Source organism: Balaenoptera acutorostrata, chromosome 10 (assembly GCF_949987535.1).
Source record: "Balaenoptera acutorostrata chromosome 10, mBalAcu1.1, whole genome shotgun sequence".
Classification (NCBI taxonomy): Eukaryota; Metazoa; Chordata; class Mammalia; order Artiodactyla; family Balaenopteridae; genus Balaenoptera; species Balaenoptera acutorostrata.
This window is the reverse complement of record NC_080073.1, coordinates 96,596,493-96,614,886: the sequence shown is the minus strand read 5'-3', so window position 1 is coordinate 96,614,886 and position 18,394 is coordinate 96,596,493. Positions and strand designations below refer to the sequence as shown.

The following is an 18,394-nucleotide window of genomic DNA, read 5'->3' as shown; positions in this document are numbered from 1 at the left end:
AAATCCTATGATTGATTATTATCTGCCTTGCATTTGGGAAAAAGTAGGTGTGGGTTGAATTGTGTCCCCTGAAAAGATATCTTTTTTTAACAAAACTAATTTTATTGAAGTATAGTTGATTTACAAGGTCGTGTTAATTTCTACTGTACAGCAAAAGTGATTCAGTTATATATATATATATGTTCTTTTTCATATTCTTTTCCATTATGGCTTATCACAGGATATTGAGTATAGTTCCCTGTGCTATACAGTAGGACCTTGTTGTTTATCCATTCTATATACACTAGTTTGCATCTGCTAATCCCCAACTCTCAGTCCTTCCCTTCCCCACGCCACCCCCTGGGCGACCACAAGTCTGTTCTCTATGTCTGTGAGTCTGTTTCTGTTTCATAGATATGTTCATTTGTGTCGTATTTTAGATTCCACGTATAAGTGATATCATACGCTGTTTGTCTTTCTCCTTCTGACTCACTTCACCTAGTATGATCATCTCTAGGTCCATCCCTGTTGCTGCAAATGGCATTCTTTCATTCTCCCTGAAAAGATGTCTTGAAGTCCTAACCCCGGTACCCATGCATGTGACTTCACTTGGAAATCGGGTCTTTGTAGATGTAACAAGTTAAGATGAGGTCATACTGGATTGGCGTGGGCCCTGACTCTGAAGGCTGTGTCCCTGAGACAAGGGCAATCTGGACACAGAAAAGCAGCCACAGAAAAGCGTGGCGCATGAGGGTGGAGGCGGTGATTGGCATGATGTGCCTACCAGCCAAATGACCAGGATTGCTGGCGACCACCAAAGCGAGAAGAGGCAAGGAAGGAGTCCTTCCTAGAGCCTTGGCGGGGAGCGCAGCCCTGCTGACACCTTGATTTCGAACTTTGGGCCTCTAGAATTATGAGAGAATAAATTTCTGTTGTTGTAAGCCACCCGGTTTGAGGTGCTTTGTTACAATAGCCTTAGGAAATTAATACAATAGTCTAAATATTGGACGTTGCAAATGCAGGATCATTAAAATGGTCGTTTATTTAAAGACACATCCCACCATTGTAATAAGCGAAGGAAAGTTTTCTGGAGAGATTGGGCTGTGACGCTGGAGACGAGGAGAGGGTGAGCACATCGTAATGATGGTGACAGTGACATCACTGTGGTCCTCTGACCTGGCACGCGCCACTTAGATGTTTTGGCGTGTCAGTCCTGTTGGAACATGTTGAATTATAATTGTGGAAATTCATTTAACGCATCCCATTTCTTCATCCCTATAATGACATAGAAAGAGAAACAAGGAAGGCATCCAGAAGCCAGATCAAGGATAGCAAAAGGCAAAAATAACCTACAAATAAGAAAAAGTAAAAATAAGATCCAAACATTGGGAACATTAATCTGACGTGGGTGAAGTTGCAGACATTTGGGGCAAGAGATCATCTGTTGTCTTCATCTTTAGTCTTGCCCTTTGCAGGCTCCCTTTAAAAAATACGAACAGTCCTGGGATGGGCAACACATATAAAACAATAAAATCATGTCAGGCTTTGGAGTCAGATGTGAATGGAAATCCAGGCTCTGTCATTTACTATCTCTATGGTATTAGGGAAGTCACTTGACCTCTCAGTGCCTTAATTTACTCATCTGCTAAGTGGGTGTAATGATATTCTCATAGGTTTGTTGTCAGAATTAAATGAGTTAATATCTGTTTCAAAGCCTGCTCTATAGTATGTACAGTATTATCAGTAGCATTTGCTTCTGCTCAATAAATAGCTTTCCTTCCCGTGGAGAGTGGATAACGTGGGAGAGGCAAGCTGGAGAGGGGGCAGAGGGAGAGGCTGGGGGAGATGACCCAGTTGAAAGATCCTGCAAAACGGAGTCTGCCATTGGACTGCGGTTTGAGGAGAAGTTGCTTCCTTCTCCCTGTGGCCTCAGGGTGGCCCTGACCCCAAGATTCTCCTCTCCTCCTTGGCTAGGGTCCCCCAGAGCTGGGGGAGTGACAGAGTGCCCACAGTACACTGCCGTGGGCAATGGGGCTGCTTCCTTGTCTGCCTTTGCTCTCTGAGCAGGGCCCACATCCAGGGAACTGGAGCTGGGGAACCCCTGGAGGCAGCTCCAGCTGTCAGCGGAGTCCTTTCCTCAGGCTGGGAGCCAAGCAGTGCCAAGAAAGGAAGCAGAAGTTGTTCCTATCAGACTGGGCCGAGAAGTCAATAACCTGACCTTCTTTGATAGTGATCTTTGAGCCCCAGTTAAATGGGTCAACTCCTATTTACCCAAAAAGAAACAACCTTGCCAAACGGTTCATCATCATCTTTGTTTTTTGTTTTTTTTTTTAACAAATGTGAACAAGTTTTGAGTGTAACTTCTTATTTCCCCAGGCTCCACACAACCAAAGGCATGAGTGACAGCCTTGATCAAAATATAAATATTTTAACGTTGAGTTCCCCCACCAAATATGGCTGGTAATAAACACAGACCCAGACCCTGTGGGTCCTGAGAGGCCCACCGTTGCGCTTGGCCACCATCATGTTTTCCTCTTGGGATGGCCATGCCGCTCTCACTCTGCCACCTGGTGGACTGGTTCTGCAACTGCATTTCCCATACCTGTGGCTTAGGTCTCAGGAGACTGTTGCTTTGTTGCTGTTCCTGCGGCCATTGGGCCCATGAACATGGGAAAGGCCTCTCTCGTCAATAAAATCTCCCTAAATAAGAAGTTAGCTAATTGCAGTTTCTTTCAGTTCCTAGAATTGGGGCACTTTCTACCTCCCAATGCTGCATTCAGAAATATCTTGCCCCCCTACCATTAGCCAAAACCCCTAGCCGGGCCCAGGCACTTGTCAAAGACTCTCTCCTTTGACCAAACTTCCATCAACCTCCTGGGAGCCCTCGACTGGATTAGGCATGACCTTGGGCTTCCTTCTCCGTCCTTGTAGAAACCAGTTTGAGCAAGAATCCTATAAAGTCAATTTAGTGAAAACTCCCCACCTTTGGTGTCTGACTACCCTTGATATCACGCTGATATCAGCAAGAATTCTGCCGAGTCAGCCTCACAAGAATTCCCCTACCCACGCACGATGTCTCTCCTTAGAGTTTTCCATGCACTGACCCTCGCCCTGCTCCTTCACTACAAATCCCCACTGTCCTTGTGAGAGTCAGCGGTAAGCCTGGTCTCTACCCCCTACCACAACCCCCTGCTATAGTAGCCTTACCGTCGCTAGCAAGTGTCAGAAATCATTTTTTTTTAATCTAAAATGTGATAATAAATGTTCTATTACACTAAAAAGCATCAATCACTCTAGCCAACATGAAAAATATGGCAAAGTTCATTGGAAGAAATCATTTTTTCTTTAACACATTTCAGCTGTCACTGCAGGAGGCACCCCTGTTCACCTGGGCATCCCAGGCTGGGGCAGACTTTTTTTTCCTCTTTGAGACTCTTAATCCCAGAAAGTCCTTGACCCATCAGATTTAAAGTCTCCCAATAATCTCTCCCAGGAGGACTACTGAGGTTGGCAGTCATATATCTTAGATTTGGGAGGGCATTCGTAATTTCAAATCACCTTTCTCACAGCCAACAAATAAGTCCTGAATTTTTGGTTTAAATAAAATTATTCTGTGTTTTCTGCTTTGGCTCTAGGTCTCCCTCCTGATCACCCCAGCTGGTGTCAGCGTTACATGCCTCGGGCTCATACCGTCCCTTTCAAAGGTCCAGCCGTCTCCTTCAGCCTCAGAGCCTGCATCTCTGTCACAACCTTCCCCGCGACTTAGGATCACAGCCGACTGACTGGCTGTGGCCGTCTAGGCTTGCTTTCTCAGCTCCTCGGGACTAGACAGGAGCCCCGGAGAAGAGGAGAGGAAGAGACGTGCCTTTGTTCTCTCTCTCCTCCCTGCCTCCCTGCCTATAACTACAGGCCGCTGGGCAGGTGATGCGCTGATCTGGCTGTTGTTTCCTCCTGAAAATCCAACCCCATCATCCCTGATACCAAATCCTTGGTAAAGAGAGGGCCAGGCTGAGTCTCGGACATGAAGACCGGAAGTGAAGGTAGCCCTGAGATTCTGGGCGTAAGAAAGCACCAGTTAAGAGATGGAGAGAAAAGAGATCGTATGTGACGCATCTCTGCTGGGAACGGGGACCGGACATGCGTGAGGAGCATGAGATCTGCGCCAGGCACTTTCCGTCCATTAGCTTTTCCCACGTTATAGATTAGATAACTGAACCTCAGAGAGGTTAAATAATGTCCCCAGATGCCGTAGCTCAGGAGTGGAGCCAGGATTCGGACTTGGGTCTGCAGATTTATTTGACTTCTACGCTCCAGCTCTTTCCACCAAACCCTATTCCTCCCATGGGGGGAAATGTGTACGCTCCTGGGGGCAGGGATGCAGTCCCCCCACGTCTTCTATAGGAGAAGCCTGGCTGCCTTCGGTCAACCACCCCTCTGTGCCTTGGATCTTGTTACCATTCATGCCGTTTCTAATAACATATTCGTAATAATCCCTGAGGTGACAGAAATGGCCCCAGTCCGCCGACATCTGGAAGGGCTCAGGGCTGCCATGACCACTGGCACAAGCTCCAGGCTCAGCCGGTACCTGCTGTGGACCTCGGATGCCTGGAATCAGATCCCCAGGCTGGGCAAGGTACGAGCAAAATGGCAACCAGGCCTGGGAGGGTTCCCTGAGATGCAGCCATGAACTATGGCCCTTTGGTAAGGCCGATCTGTGCAGCAAGCCCCTGGGGAGTAGATAACCCAGCCTGACAAGTGACCTTGACAGAATTACAGCAGTAATATTTTCAGTTGGTTGAGCTAGTCTTGGCCAATTTCTCTAGAGCATTAGGTGCAAACCTAAGTCTGCTGCTCTACATTGCACATGTTTGCGTCAGCCTCTCCCCCTCTGCTGTTTAAAGTATTTATCCTGTGGCTTGTACAAGCCACGTCTTTCTCTTCCCCAGTGAGAGTGAGAGTCTCCAGGCTTCCTTGCCCGCCACTGGATGTGCAGCGAAGCAGTGAGGACAAGAATCTAGTTCCAAGCCCATGAAGCCGGGCTAGCATTGGATGACCTCCTGCACCAGCCAGCCTGTCTTTCGGGGATTGAAATGGATTTTCCTCCTTTCTGTGTGTGAGCACAACCCGAGGTACAGCTCTGTTACCAACGCCCATCTCAGATGTGCATTTACAGGTGAGCAGTGATACTCTTAAAAAGATAAATGGGAAAAGTTCTTTAAGAATGCACTCTGTCACCTCTGCAGATGAACAGGATGTCTGCTTACATTTCCAAAGAGTAGCTTTTAATTTCTCCATGCCTTTGTGTGTGTGTGTGTGTGTGTACAGGGCTGGGGGTGAGAGGTTTCTGAAGCTGTGAGAGAAATTGTGTAAAACTCCAAATTCTTGTCCACATGGCCAGCCTGAGATCAAGGCATGCAAAGTGCTTGCCTCTGGTGCAAGATTTAAGGAGGTGACCAAAAAGTCAGTACTCAAGATGTGTTAATGTCATACATTTTAAAAAATCAAAATTAATGCAAAAAATCCACTGTGAGCAACATATCAAAATTTAAAATAAACAAATAGTTGACACTGATTTTTCCCTTTGTTTCAGATTCCAATATGACTTCATGTGGCACTTCTTTAAAAACATTTGATGTGGTGTTCATCATGGATTTTTTAACATTAATTTTAATTTTTTAACTATTGCATGAAGATATTATTTATCTTGATTACTGAGTTTTTCCTGGTGTCCCTTTAAGTTTTGCAAGCCAGGGGAATTGCCTCTCCCTGGTCTCAGCCCCCTTCAGACATGGCCTGAATCAGAGGCAGGGCTGTTTTTGAGAATAGCTGAAGATACTGGCTGGCATTTATATTCAGCCTCCAAATTGAAAATGAGTTGTTGAACTCTTCCTCTAGATGGTAACTGTTTGAGCCCAGAATGGCATTTGGATTTTGTCATTGCCTTGGTCACAGCTAAAGTCATCCTGAGTGCCAAGCAGGAGTAAAGGAGGATTGGCTCTCTTGGGGGTAGTATCAATTCTGTATATACCACGGATGCTCCAAGAACTGTCCAGGCCATGGGAGGATACAACGAGGCTCTTGGTGGAGGCTCAAGTTTAATTTTTATGCCCTGTCTTTGCTGATGATATTTGTAGAGGAACCTCAACCTACTCTCCCAAGCTGCCCAGTTCATTGTTCAGCTGGGCACTCAGAGCCCTTCTCCCCGCCCCCCGGCCCCCGACATCATCATCCCTGGTGTCCCCAGTAGCCACAGGCTGTGGGGGTATCACTTCAGTAGCTGCCTTCTAAAGATACAGCCCGGTGCTTCTGGAAAAGCTCACTATTTCATAATTGTAAAATTGACCTCTATTCCACAGCTCTACTACACACTGGTGTATTTCCTGGCAAATCCATCTAACCCAAAATTAAATGACATTTCCTGGCAAGAGATGGGCCAGTGGTTGAAAATATCATAGCAACAGCTCTGCTCAACTTGCAATATTCCTTTACATTCAATATCTCAGGTCTTTCCTGGGTCTATTAACTGGCAAGTTTAAGGGGCAACATTGTGGGCTTGGAGTCTTGCCATTTGGAATAAGAGGCCAGCGAGAGGCTGCCTGAGTCTGGTTTTCAGTTTTACTTTTTCCAGTGTATTCTTTCCCATCTCAGACCTGCCCCTCCTCCTCCTGTATGCTTTCTTTCAGGAGTCGACGTCAGAGCCTATTCCCAAGCACACAGGCCCAATTTTACCTCCTTAACCATTTAGATCCCATCCTGCTGCCGGAAGGATCCTGTTAGAATGTTGATGTGATCATGTCATTTTACTGTTTAGAACCCTCTGCAACAACTCCTCCTAGCCTGGAAGGTAAGGTTCAAGGTTCCTATTTTGGCTCTGCCCACCTCACTGGGCTCATGGCTCACTGTTCTTCCCACCCGAACACTTGCAACCCTGGCTCAACCCCTGGGCCTTTGCACATATCCTTCCCTCTTGTCACACTCCAGCTTCCTGTCTTAGGGTAACTGTAAGGCTGCCAACCTTCTTAGAATGAGAGACCAGGTGGCGGTGGGGTCTTAGGGTCCTACATGTGGACTTTCACTTATTGCCCTGATGTCAGTAGGGTACCACCCCCCTGTCCTCCCACATACTTGATGGTCTTGATTCTAGAGCCTCTCATGTACATCATCTCATGTACATAAGACCCCTGTATCTCCTAGTGGTTGGGGATGGGGACCAATTGCCTGGCTGGACCAGCTAATGGAGTAGCCTGGAAGATCTTGCCTCTTTCACGACTGGAAACAATCAGTCCTCTTGTTTTCACTTTCCTGCCTTCCTCCCATCTTCAATGACACTCAGAGCCTCCACTGCCTGAATCTTTCTAGAGTTCTAGAGAGCAGATCATTATTTATCGTTGATATCCCTTTTCGGAGGCACCTAAGATATGGCTTTCTCAGACTGGCCAACATCCTTGGTCTGACTTCATTTTACTTATCTGTAAAATGATTAAAATGTTATCTCACTTTCAATTCCATTAAAGGAGTTGAATGAGCTAATCTCTCAGGTGACTTCTAAGACAGGACTATCTTATGATTAGTCAAGGAATTTAGATTTGTGGGCATGTTGGATTTCTCTTTCTTTCCTAGTTGACTGTGGTTGGAGGGAAATCAGACACATCGGCTCCAGGAGAATCTGGCAAATTAACGTACATTTGTTTTTAAGTTAAAGCTTGTGCAGTATCTTTTGTTTTTTTTTTAATGATTCCCCATCTTAGTAGAGTTTTTGATTAATTGACAGACAATGATACTTTGGATAGTACGTTGGATAAGAGAGCTTGTGAAAGGAAGCAACCAGGGTTTCATGCTGAGGAGGAGCTGAAGGACCTAGAGAGGCGTGAGTGACATCACCCCAGGCGGAGGGAGTAACCTGTGTCCCCTCTGTGACTTGGTGGGTGACGGTGTAAGGTTCAGGAATAGATGTTATTGGACCAATTAAACAGAGCCCTTAAAAAAGACCTAGTTTTCATTACGCTTTCCAAGAGTGGGCCGTGATTTTGATTTAAGTACCCACAACCCACAGAAGTCTGAGATGCATTACGACTCAACGTATGTAACTGTTGCAGGGTGTGCAGGGGATGGCCCTGGACTGCTGCCCTGGGAGTCACGTGCGGTCACTGCTGGCAACAGCCTGTCACCCGGGCACTGCTTTCCTGGCAAGCGCGGACCAGGGTGTAGGGCTGCGATGACTTTGGAAGGGAAAAGGAGCAGATGTGTCCCTCCGCTGACCCCTCGGCCTGCCTTGGGACTCATCTGCACGTCGCATGGGGGCTCTGATACCCCACGGCGTATGGTTGCCTTTGGTTAATTGTTATGACCACGTGTAGGAAGAATTCTGGGTACAATTGCCAAGTCTTTCATTAGGGCCAGAAATGGAAAAATCTTTCAAACAGAAAATGAAGTTTGGTTTGGCATTCTGATAGATCGTTAGCTAGCCTGAAAATGTACACTTGGCTTTGCTGGTAGGCTGAAGGAAAGGAACAGTAACTTTGCAGGGTTTAGACCTGCTGCCCGTGGAGACCAGCCTCCTGTCCCATGGGCCCCACAGAGCCCTGGGTCTGGCTCTGCTTCAGATCAGACGCTCATGCCCCATCTCCTTACCGTTGGGGGGAGGGTGGGTACTCCCCAGAGTCTCATTTACCTGGCATGGGCATTTGGCTGTTACACTTGGTCTTTGCCATCTTGGTGCTCCCTGCGGCTGCACTGGCTCTGTCTAAGTGCTCCCCCCAACATGACTTGGCCTCACTTCTGCCTCCTGCCCCCCCTGCACGGTCTACACCGGGAAGTTCAGAGTGGACACTGCTGTCATTTCTTCTTATGTCTAAGTCCCTTCTTGACAAGCTGGTGACCCTGGAGGATTTTGTCTGGTTTTGTTTTGTTTTTTTGGTTACGTGGCTCCCACATGCATAGTTTACCCAACTTCTGACGTGACTAGATTTCATCCCATGTGGAAAGAAATGTAGCAATCTTTGGACTTTCACAGCTGGGTTTGGAAGCAAGTTGATATCACTGATGACGTGTGGTTTACACAGATTTATGTGACAAGCTTGTCTGGCCAGCCACACCATGGAGGCCACAAACCCCGGTCCTTTCCAAACTGTAACCAAAACTTATCTGTATCTCAAAGTGTCATAGACTCGAATGAGGGCTGATGCCAGAATGAGTTACGAGTTGACTCTATGTGAGGGGAGAAGAGGAGGGGAGCAGGGAAGGGCAGAGGGTGAGATATGGGGGCCTGGTGGATAGAGGAGGTGCGGGCTGACAGCTTGAGTGATGAAAAGGGGGGATTCTAAGGAAACAAAATAGACTATTCAAAAATTGATCTCTGGGACTTCATGTTGGCATAGCTCATAGGGGACGTGGGAAAGCACAGGGGCTGGATGTGCCTTTAGGGTCCTTCTCTGGAGGCTGAACGCTGACGGTGCTCGTCACCTACTTTAAGACTTGACTCTGAACCCCAGTTCCTGCTGTTGTTGACGCCATGAAGACTAAATGGTCAACCGTCACGGATGCGCACCGGAACTTTTAAGAGTCTGTTTCAAAGTATGGAGCAGAGGGGAACTGTCCAGGGGTCACTGAGTTCCCCGCGGTAACTGGAGGCCAGATGTTAGAACCGGGCCAGTGCAGGAGGAAGGGGGTCATTTGCCTGTGGCCCAGTGTGAATAGAGCCTGGGTGAGTAATATAAGAGAAAATGCTTTAGGAAGAAATCCAAATCAAAGCCAAGCAGGCCATCCTCAGGGGGCGGGTATGTTGTATTTACTGTACCTTTCAAACTGTGGCCTCAGAAACCCATAGAAAGTACACCACCAAGAGTAAGCCTTAATTAAACTGCGGACTTTGGGTACTTATGATGTGTCGATGGAGGTTCGTGGGTTGTAACCAATGGACCACTCTGGTGGGCGATGTTGGTAATAGGGGCTGTGTACATGCAGGTTTATGGGAAATATCTGTACCTTCCCTCAATTTTGCTGAGAGCCTTAAAGTGTTCTAAAGAGGTAAAGTCTTAATACAAATTTAAAGTAAAAATGTGTCCTAGGAAGCAGACCCTAGATGTTGATCCCATCTGACCAATAAAGAACAGACCGCCACACTTGGACCTGGGCATTTAAACCTTTATTAATACAAAGCATTTCTTTCTTTCTTTTTTTTCTTTCTTTTAAAAGAATCAATTTATACGGTGGCTCAAATTGGTTTGAGATTATTTGAAGCTGTATGTGGACATGTAGTAAGGCCCCTTCTTCCAGATGTTGTAGTTGTGTGTTTGATTTTAATAATTCTAAGTACAATATTTTATGTTCAGTCCTACCATATCGAATTGTCTTTGATTTGGCCTCTTTTTCCAGCTTGCCAAGATCTTTTTGAGACTGAGGTCTGTTTTCCAATATGTTATATGTTATCCTCAGCTTTCTGGAATTTGATATTCATGTTTGCTATGCTTTTATTGACAAAAAGTGTTGAAAGATAAGGTGAGGAACAATTTCTGTAGAATTCCGTTAGTGATCTCTTTCCAGCTTAATATATCAATCCATTAATCCAATCTTTCTGGGTAATTTTAATCAGTTGGCTATTGATCACCTAAGTCAATATGCCAGATACAGAGTCTATTCCCCTTTAACGGCTAGTGGTCATGCTGCCCGGACCATGCCCTTAGCATTCTTCCTGTCTAGACCACATCCCTTCTGAGGTAAACTTCTTTACTTAACCTCCTACCTAGGCAGCCTTGCTTTCTATCCTGTGGTCATTGCCCCTTGCTGGCTCATCCTGACTCAAGAGCAGCAATCCCGTCACCTTTGGCCTCATGCAAAAAGCTGGACCAATCATATTCTCTAATTGTAAAATCTGAACTAAGGAAAATGAAAGGAATTTTATACTTTCAATAAATCTAGCAGTGAAAAAAAATAGCCTGAGGTTGCGTTGGGGCTGAGGAAAGCCAAAACTTGCCTCTCTCTGGAGAGAGAGGTGATGACAAGCTTTGGAAGCTTCTTTTGTATCTTAGATCATTCTGAGAACTTTAGGAAAGCTGTGGACTCTCTCCTCTGAGAAATATATAAATTAACGTATATACAGCATTTTGCTTACAGTTTCAAGATGTTTATAGACCTTTTCAATCTTGGACTAGTTAATCCTAGAAAAAAAGGTAATAAATCTGGTAGGTATTGAGGTGTTGAAGAGGATGTGCAGAAAAAATTCGGGGTGGAGAGAGACAGAGACCCCCAGACCTGCCTCATTTCCTGAGGTCTCCAGGTCTGATTTCCAGTCGACCTGACCTTTCCAATAAACTCCAATTTTCTTGCGATTCATTGAGTGAGTCTCTGTTTCTGCAACTAAAAGTGCTTTACTTAAACAGTCAGGTCATCATCCTCCCAGTCACGCAAGCTATAAACCCTAGAGTCGCATCTCTAACTCCAGACATCCCTTCCCAAGGGCTTCATGCCTCACCTTTCTTACTGTGCTGATACCCCAGGCCCAATCCAGCCCTCCTCTCTCACTTGTTTCCTAATGTTTTCTATGCCTCCAGCCCAGATTGCTCCCCAAACTGTATACTCAGATATCCAGTCACCTACTGGACATCATTACTTGGTTGTCCCATAGATATTGCAAATGCCATAGGTTCAAAACCCAACTCATAGTTTTCCTACCACTGAAAAGAAACAGAAAACAAAAATAAAAACAAGGCATACAAAATTCCTCTTTTTTCTATTTTTGATCGACAACATCCATTCAAAGAAGCCTAAGAAACATCTCTGATACCCTTCTCTCTCCTGGCCTCAATCGCGTCAACCACTGTATCTTGCTGATTCTGTCCTCTGAAGAGCTCTCACACCTGTGTGTTTCTGTCACCCTACCACCATGATCCTTATCCTGCCATCCTCATCCATCACCTGGAGGAGGTTTGTTGTAAAATAAAACTCTAATCTGTCTCCCTGTTTCTAATCTTTTAAATTATTTATTTATTTATGTATGTATGTATGGCTGTGTTGGGTCTTCGTTTCTGTGCGAGGGCTTTCTCTAGTTGCAGCAAGCAGGGGCCACTCTTCATCGCGGTGCGTGTGCCTCTCACTATCGCGGCCTCTCTTATTGCGGAGCACAGGCTCCAGACGCGCAGGCTCAGTAGTTGTGGCACACAGGCTTAGTTGCTCCGCGGCATGTGGGATCTTCCCAGACCAGGGCTCGAACCCGTGTCCCCTGCATTAGCAGGCAGATTCTCAACCACTGCGCCACCAGGGAAGCCCCCTGTTTCTAATCTTGACCACTCCAACCTGTCCTCCAGCTGCAGCCACGAGATCTAAGATACGATTCTAAGACACTCCCACCTGAAGCTCTTCAATGGTTCTGCATAATTTCCGAGATAAATTTCACATGCCCCACAGGACCGAAGAGCCTCCACGTTGTCTCCTGCTTCTTGCCCTTCTAGCCTCATCTCTTACGCCTCCCTGCACCTCACTTCGTGTTCCAGCCAACTGACCTCCTTACGTTTCCAGCCCAGACCATCCCATTTCCTACCCTTCTCTAGCTGAAGATTTTTCATAGGCTCCTCTTTGGCTAAATTCCTTCTGGAGGTCTGAAAATATATATATACAAATTACACCAAATTATGAACACTTTCATAAGGACATTGAGAAGAATTGTACATCATACACTCCATGGCTAAACATCATTAAATTCCACTTAAAGATCTCTAACACACTGAACACAGCCAGTGCTTACTATCTAAGGCCCCCTGTGTTCCTGCTTTGATGGTCTCTTCGCAGCTCCTTTCTGCCACCTGCAGCCTCTCCAGCCACGCTCACTTCAGCTTTCTCTCCTCTTATATATGTACTCATTCACCCTAGTTCCCTTTTTTCAAAATGGAGACCAATATGGTTCTCATTTAGATTTTCCAAGGAGCGCCCTTCAGCTTAGCACTCTGTCAGCAGATGCGGTATTGTTCTAGGAACTGGCCTTCATTGGAAAGCAGGGTGTCTGAAATATGTGAATTTTAACTAATATGTGAATTTTAAAGGACCTATAAATTTTTGAATAACATTTTTTTTCTGGTTACAAAAGTAATTTCTGCTCATTGAGGAAGTATTAGAAATAACAAAGGAATATAAAGAGGGCCATAACAACTATCACACAGCTAACTGCACAGATGTAACATACATTTTTCTCTCTCTTTCTCCCTGGTTTGGCTAGGACCCCCACCAGAAACCAGAAAGAATCTCTCCTAGGACCTCTTGAAAGGCTGAAATCAAGCCTATGTTGCAAAAAAAAATTCTGAAGAAAGTTGACTTTTTCTTTTCTTTTAATGGAAACAAGCTGCTGTAACCTGGAAACCCATAGGTATTCACTGTCTTTAAAAAAAATGATTGATTGAGTTAATATTTGAATAAGCAGTTCATTCACATGATTCAGAATTCTAGGACTATAAAGACTTAGTGTGGTTTTTAAATATGTCTGCAAATTCTTTGCCATTTCTCCCGTCAAAAGATAGAGTCAAATTCCTCTCCCTTTGAATATAAACTGGCCTTAGTGACCCAACTCCTTGGATATCCATCCAGAGATTTTTGTGTACTTGAAAAAATATATAAATATATATTCTTTCCCCTCATTTTTATACATTGTCTCATACTTTGACTTTTTTCACCTATCAGTACATTTTGGAGATCTTTTATTCTTTTTTACTGTTGAATAATATTGCCTTGTCTGGGTCCCTTTTTAATGGACATTTCAGTAGTTTCCTATCTTTTGCTCTTAACAATGTTGCAACAAATAATCTTGTACATGTATTACTTTGCATATATGTGGGTATAACTGTAGGATAAAGGCCTGGAAATGGGTCAAAATGTAGGCACAGTTGTAATTTTAATAGATATTGCCATGTTGACCTTCAGAGCCTTCCAATTTATTCCCACTCCAGTGATAAATTTTTTCCCTTTATTTCAAACTTCACCAACCCAGTATGTTATTGGACTTTTGGATGTTTGCCAATCTGAGTGGCAAAAAAAATAGTATCTCAGTGCAGTTTTAATTTATATTTTTTAAATGAGTGATGTTGAACATATTTTGTATTTTTAAGAGCCTTTTTATATTTACTCTTCTATTCTTTATCTACTTTTCTATCCTTTGTCCATTTAAAAACATTTTTTTTCATTTGCCCATTTTTGAATGAATTGATGATCTTTTAAGACATTAATTTGAACATACATATTAGGGAAACTAAGCCTTTGTCCGTAATGGATGAAGTCAATTTTTTCCTGATTTATTGTTTGTCTTATTGACTTTGTTTGCACTATTTATTGCATGGAGAACTTGTATTTTATTTTTCCATGGTAGAATTTATTGTCTTTTTTTATGGCTTCTGAATCTTATTTCATAGTTGGAAAAGTCTTTCCCATTCTAAAGTTACTAAATAATTTCCTTATGCTTTCTTCTACTACTTTAGGGTTTTAATCTTTTACATTTGAAATTTATCCAGGTGTAGGGCGTAAAGTATGGGTCCAACTTTATTTTTTTTTCAAGATGGCTTCTGTGTTGATCCAACACCACTGATCAAATGACCCACTTTCTCCTCACTCATTTGAGATGTCATCCATAGGCGTGTTTCTGTTTATTTCTAGACTCCCTATTTTGTTCCATTGATTTGTCTGTCTATTCTGACGCAGTATCATATTTTTCAGTTGCTGGTGTTTTAGAATATGTTCTAATATCTACTATACATATTCCTTATTCATTGCTCTTTTTATTTATAGGTTTCCAGATAAATCTTGTTTATTTGCCCATATGACATTTTGAATCACTGTGTCTGCATTTTTAGGAGTGTATATCTAAAGTGAATGGCTACCAATACCCTTAAAACTTCGATGATATGGCCACTTTTTCTTAAGGCTCTTATCTCTTTCACACTCAATCTTGACTTGTTCTCTTTTGGTCAGGGACACAATTCTAAGGGACACAACTTCCACTACCTTCTGAAAAATGAAATTATTAGCAAGGTAAGTCAAAGAAGCCATGCATCTGGTGTACTCAGTCTTTAGCACATGTCTGGAGAGGTTAAATCCTTCACTCATAGGGGCATCTTAGGAAATCATCAGTAATATCCTCCATCAGGCAAGGCAGCCTGTAGCATACGCCCAGAGTCTCCACTCACACACTTAATCTTTTCCCTCCATATGCATGGATTTCTGTACCCATTTATTCATCAGCTGTTTTGGGAGAACACACTATGTGCCAGGCACCATTTTAGATAATGGTAACGCGATAGTGTACAAAACATGTGAAATGTTTATCGTGCCTCCTTTTGAAGCTCCAGATTTGCCTTCTATGGAAAGAGGCTATACCTGATATATTCAGTGGATTAAACTTTTTCCATTCATTCATTTCAATTTTTGCTTCTTCAGTAATACACCTGGAGTAAGTATTTTGTACTAGACACTGTGCTAGGAGCTGGGGGCATTTCTTCCTCGTGTCATGTGTTTTCCATTCACGAGCTTCTTAACATTCTTTTTGATTCTATCTTCTTAGAGTTATTTTTCCTCCTGATGCTTTCTGCTGTCATTCTGGTCAGTACCAGAACTCTTCATCCTTTCTAGTTGGAAAGAATTTAGGAGGCTGTTCCCCAAACCCTTTTCTCCCTAGCAAAAAAAAGCTTGTGTTTATATCATACCCAATCCACAGGAAGACAGCCGTGAGTGAACCTTGCAAGTCCCTAAAAGAGCTCAGTCCTCAAGATATCCTACTCCTTGGGTGGGGGGCTGGGCTGAACCATAACTTCTAGTGGATTCCTTCTGGCCCCTTGCTCTGTGATCCGCTCTAGTACTGGGATTGTTTGCCATATTTGTTCATCAGGTCACATCTGGTCTTGAGGAATTATTGGAAACCTCTGTTTAGAAGCCACTATGCACCTGCCTCACACCAAACCCAGTTCCACGGCTAGGTTATTATGTATTTTCTTGATATGCAAATTGTACAAAGTCATTCTTATTTACTTAAAAAAAAAAAAATCCCTCACTCTGTTGATGGCAATATGGCCAAGTATTCCACTCGGTTCACAGTGCTGCTTTCTGAGGACGATGACTCTAGGATTGCTGAATTTCTTTAACTGTCAGAATTGATTAAAAGCCTCCTTGTCAGACTAGACTAACAACCATTGTTGGAGAAACTTTAATTTGTCTGATCACGTAGCTCTTGTCTACCTAGTCCCGACTCCTGTTGCACAGGTTCACATCTTAGGTCCTGCAGAAGTTTTGGGGTTGGAGGATGAGTTGGGCTGTTGGCTTTTATGGACAGCAGAATTAATTTAATTCTACAGTGGGACTCCAGGAATTCTGCCCCTGTGGTTAGGAAGTGTCTCAGCATCCAGGCCCACAGAGACCCAACATCAACAAAAACCAATCTCGTGGTTCAGAAACATAAAACTGAGCAGCGTAGGATACCAGTGTGCACCTTGTCTACTTTTTGTTTTTTTTTAAAAAATCTGATCCATCCCAAAAGTGCAGTCCTTGTGAGGGAAGACACAGTTATGAAAGGCACTGGCCAAGGTTTGAACTGCTTCAGTCAAACCTTCGGTGTGCTCATAAAATTGGACGCAGCTCTGAGATAGAAGAATTCCGCTTTCTTCAAAGAGAATGTCCAGTGTTCCTGCTCTATTTGCAGAAGCAGCTTTCTGACCGAGACCCCAGATCTAGACCGGAAATGGTGCTGTTGCTTCTTGCCTGAAGTGTCTACACGTGGAAAGAAGTGACTTCTCAAAGGCAAGTTTAAAACATCAACCCAGGGTCTCTGGAAGGAATCTGTCTCTCAAGGCCTCCATGGGGAAGGGTGGGTGAATTCATGAAGGAGAGCAAGGAGGATTCTGTGCTGGAGGCGAGAACTAGATGCAAAGACCGTTGTGTGAGGGAGGGAAGGAGAGAGGCCTGAAGCTTGGAAAAAGAAAGATGGAAAATTCTAGAGAGAAGAGGAGAGAGAACTGTTAGGAGCTGTGATCAATCAAGGAAATAGGGAGGCAAAAAACCAAAACCAAAACCAGAACAAAAACACGAAACAGTAAAAAGGAGCAGAAGCTGCCTTTTCTGGGGTCCCTTGCAGTGTCAGTCTTTGCTATGAGTAATTATACCATTGGCAGGGACAAGCTGATTCTAAGGAGTGCCACTATTGATTGATTGACTGATTACTTATATTTTCTTGAACATCTGAATTTTCAAAATTCTCTTCCACTGTGGGCCTAAGTGCCCTGAGATGCAGAAAACAAGGTGGAGGCCTTCTAGTTTCTGATTCATTTTAACGAACTTAAAAGCTTCTAACTCAAGGCCTTAAAAATGCCAGGTGCCTCTTCATTAACTGTATTCCAGATAAATTAACTAAGAACGTGATGTCATTTCTGGTGATGACGAAAATGGAAACAGCCTTGCACTTCCTGCGATAATATAGCCTGGTTTAATGCTCTCTGTTGGTGTTTCTCACAGATATTAATTGACTTGGGCAGAATAGACTGTAGTATCTTAAAACAGTTTGTGGACTTGAAAATAATTGTCTTTGGATCTATGCACATAAATGAACATAATTTCAATGGTTGCTATTGGACCTGGGCCCCTGTTGAGCCCCTGAATGAACAGTGGACACTCCATTCTGGGACAACCTAACAGGAGAGTTGAGTTTGAGTTGAGTTTCTACAGCTTGCAGGGAAAAGCATTTTTACTTGTGTTATGGACTGAATTGGGTCCCTCCTCAAATTCATGTGTTGAAGCCCTAACCCCCAGTATGGCTATGTTTGGAGATAGGGCCTTTAAGAGGGTAATTAAAGGTACTTAAATGAGGTCATAAGAGTGGCTCCCTGATCCAATACTACTGGTGCCCTTATAAAAAGAGGAAAAGACCCCAGGGATGCTGTGCACAGAAAAAAGACCATGTGAGGACACAGCAAGAAAGTTGTTGTCTATAAGCCAAGGAGACAGGCCTCAGGAGAAACCAACCCTGTCAGCACTTTGGACTTGGACTTCGAGCCTCCAGAACTGTGAGAAAATAAATTCCTATTGTTTAAGGCACCTAGTCTGTGGTATTTTGTTATGGCAGCCCTAGCAAATTAATAAACTGGTAACCTCACCTTCATGGTTTTTCTGCTTTCGTTGGAGCCACAAGGGCTTGAGCTCCATTTAGGTTATGGCATTAGAGCTTTAGCATATTAATAAACTGAAAAAAATGACGCAGGGAAGAAACCAGAGCTTGATCCCTGGCTAAAGTCCTGACACACAGTAGGTGCTTAATAAATGCTTCTAGAATAAATGGAGAATACGCCAGTAGGAATGGCTTTTCATAAAGTGTGACTCTGAAGTGTCTAAAGGAGTGACCACATACCTTGACCCAAAGAATAATGACAAGACTCAGAGGCTCCAGCTGAAAAAACAT

General features: G+C 43.9%; 1 long non-coding RNA gene across 1 annotated transcript; it reads left to right on the top strand.

Annotated features, from left to right (window-relative positions):
* Positions 1 to 4,947: 4,947 nt before the first annotated feature.
* Positions 4,948 to 16,744, top strand: LOC102997752 (uncharacterized). The gene is made up of 3 exons (XR_450312.2): positions 4,948 to 5,152; positions 6,663 to 6,823; positions 16,646 to 16,744. It is a non-coding gene; the product is annotated as an uncharacterized LOC102997752 (long non-coding RNA).
* Positions 16,745 to 18,394: the final 1,650 nt, after the last annotated feature.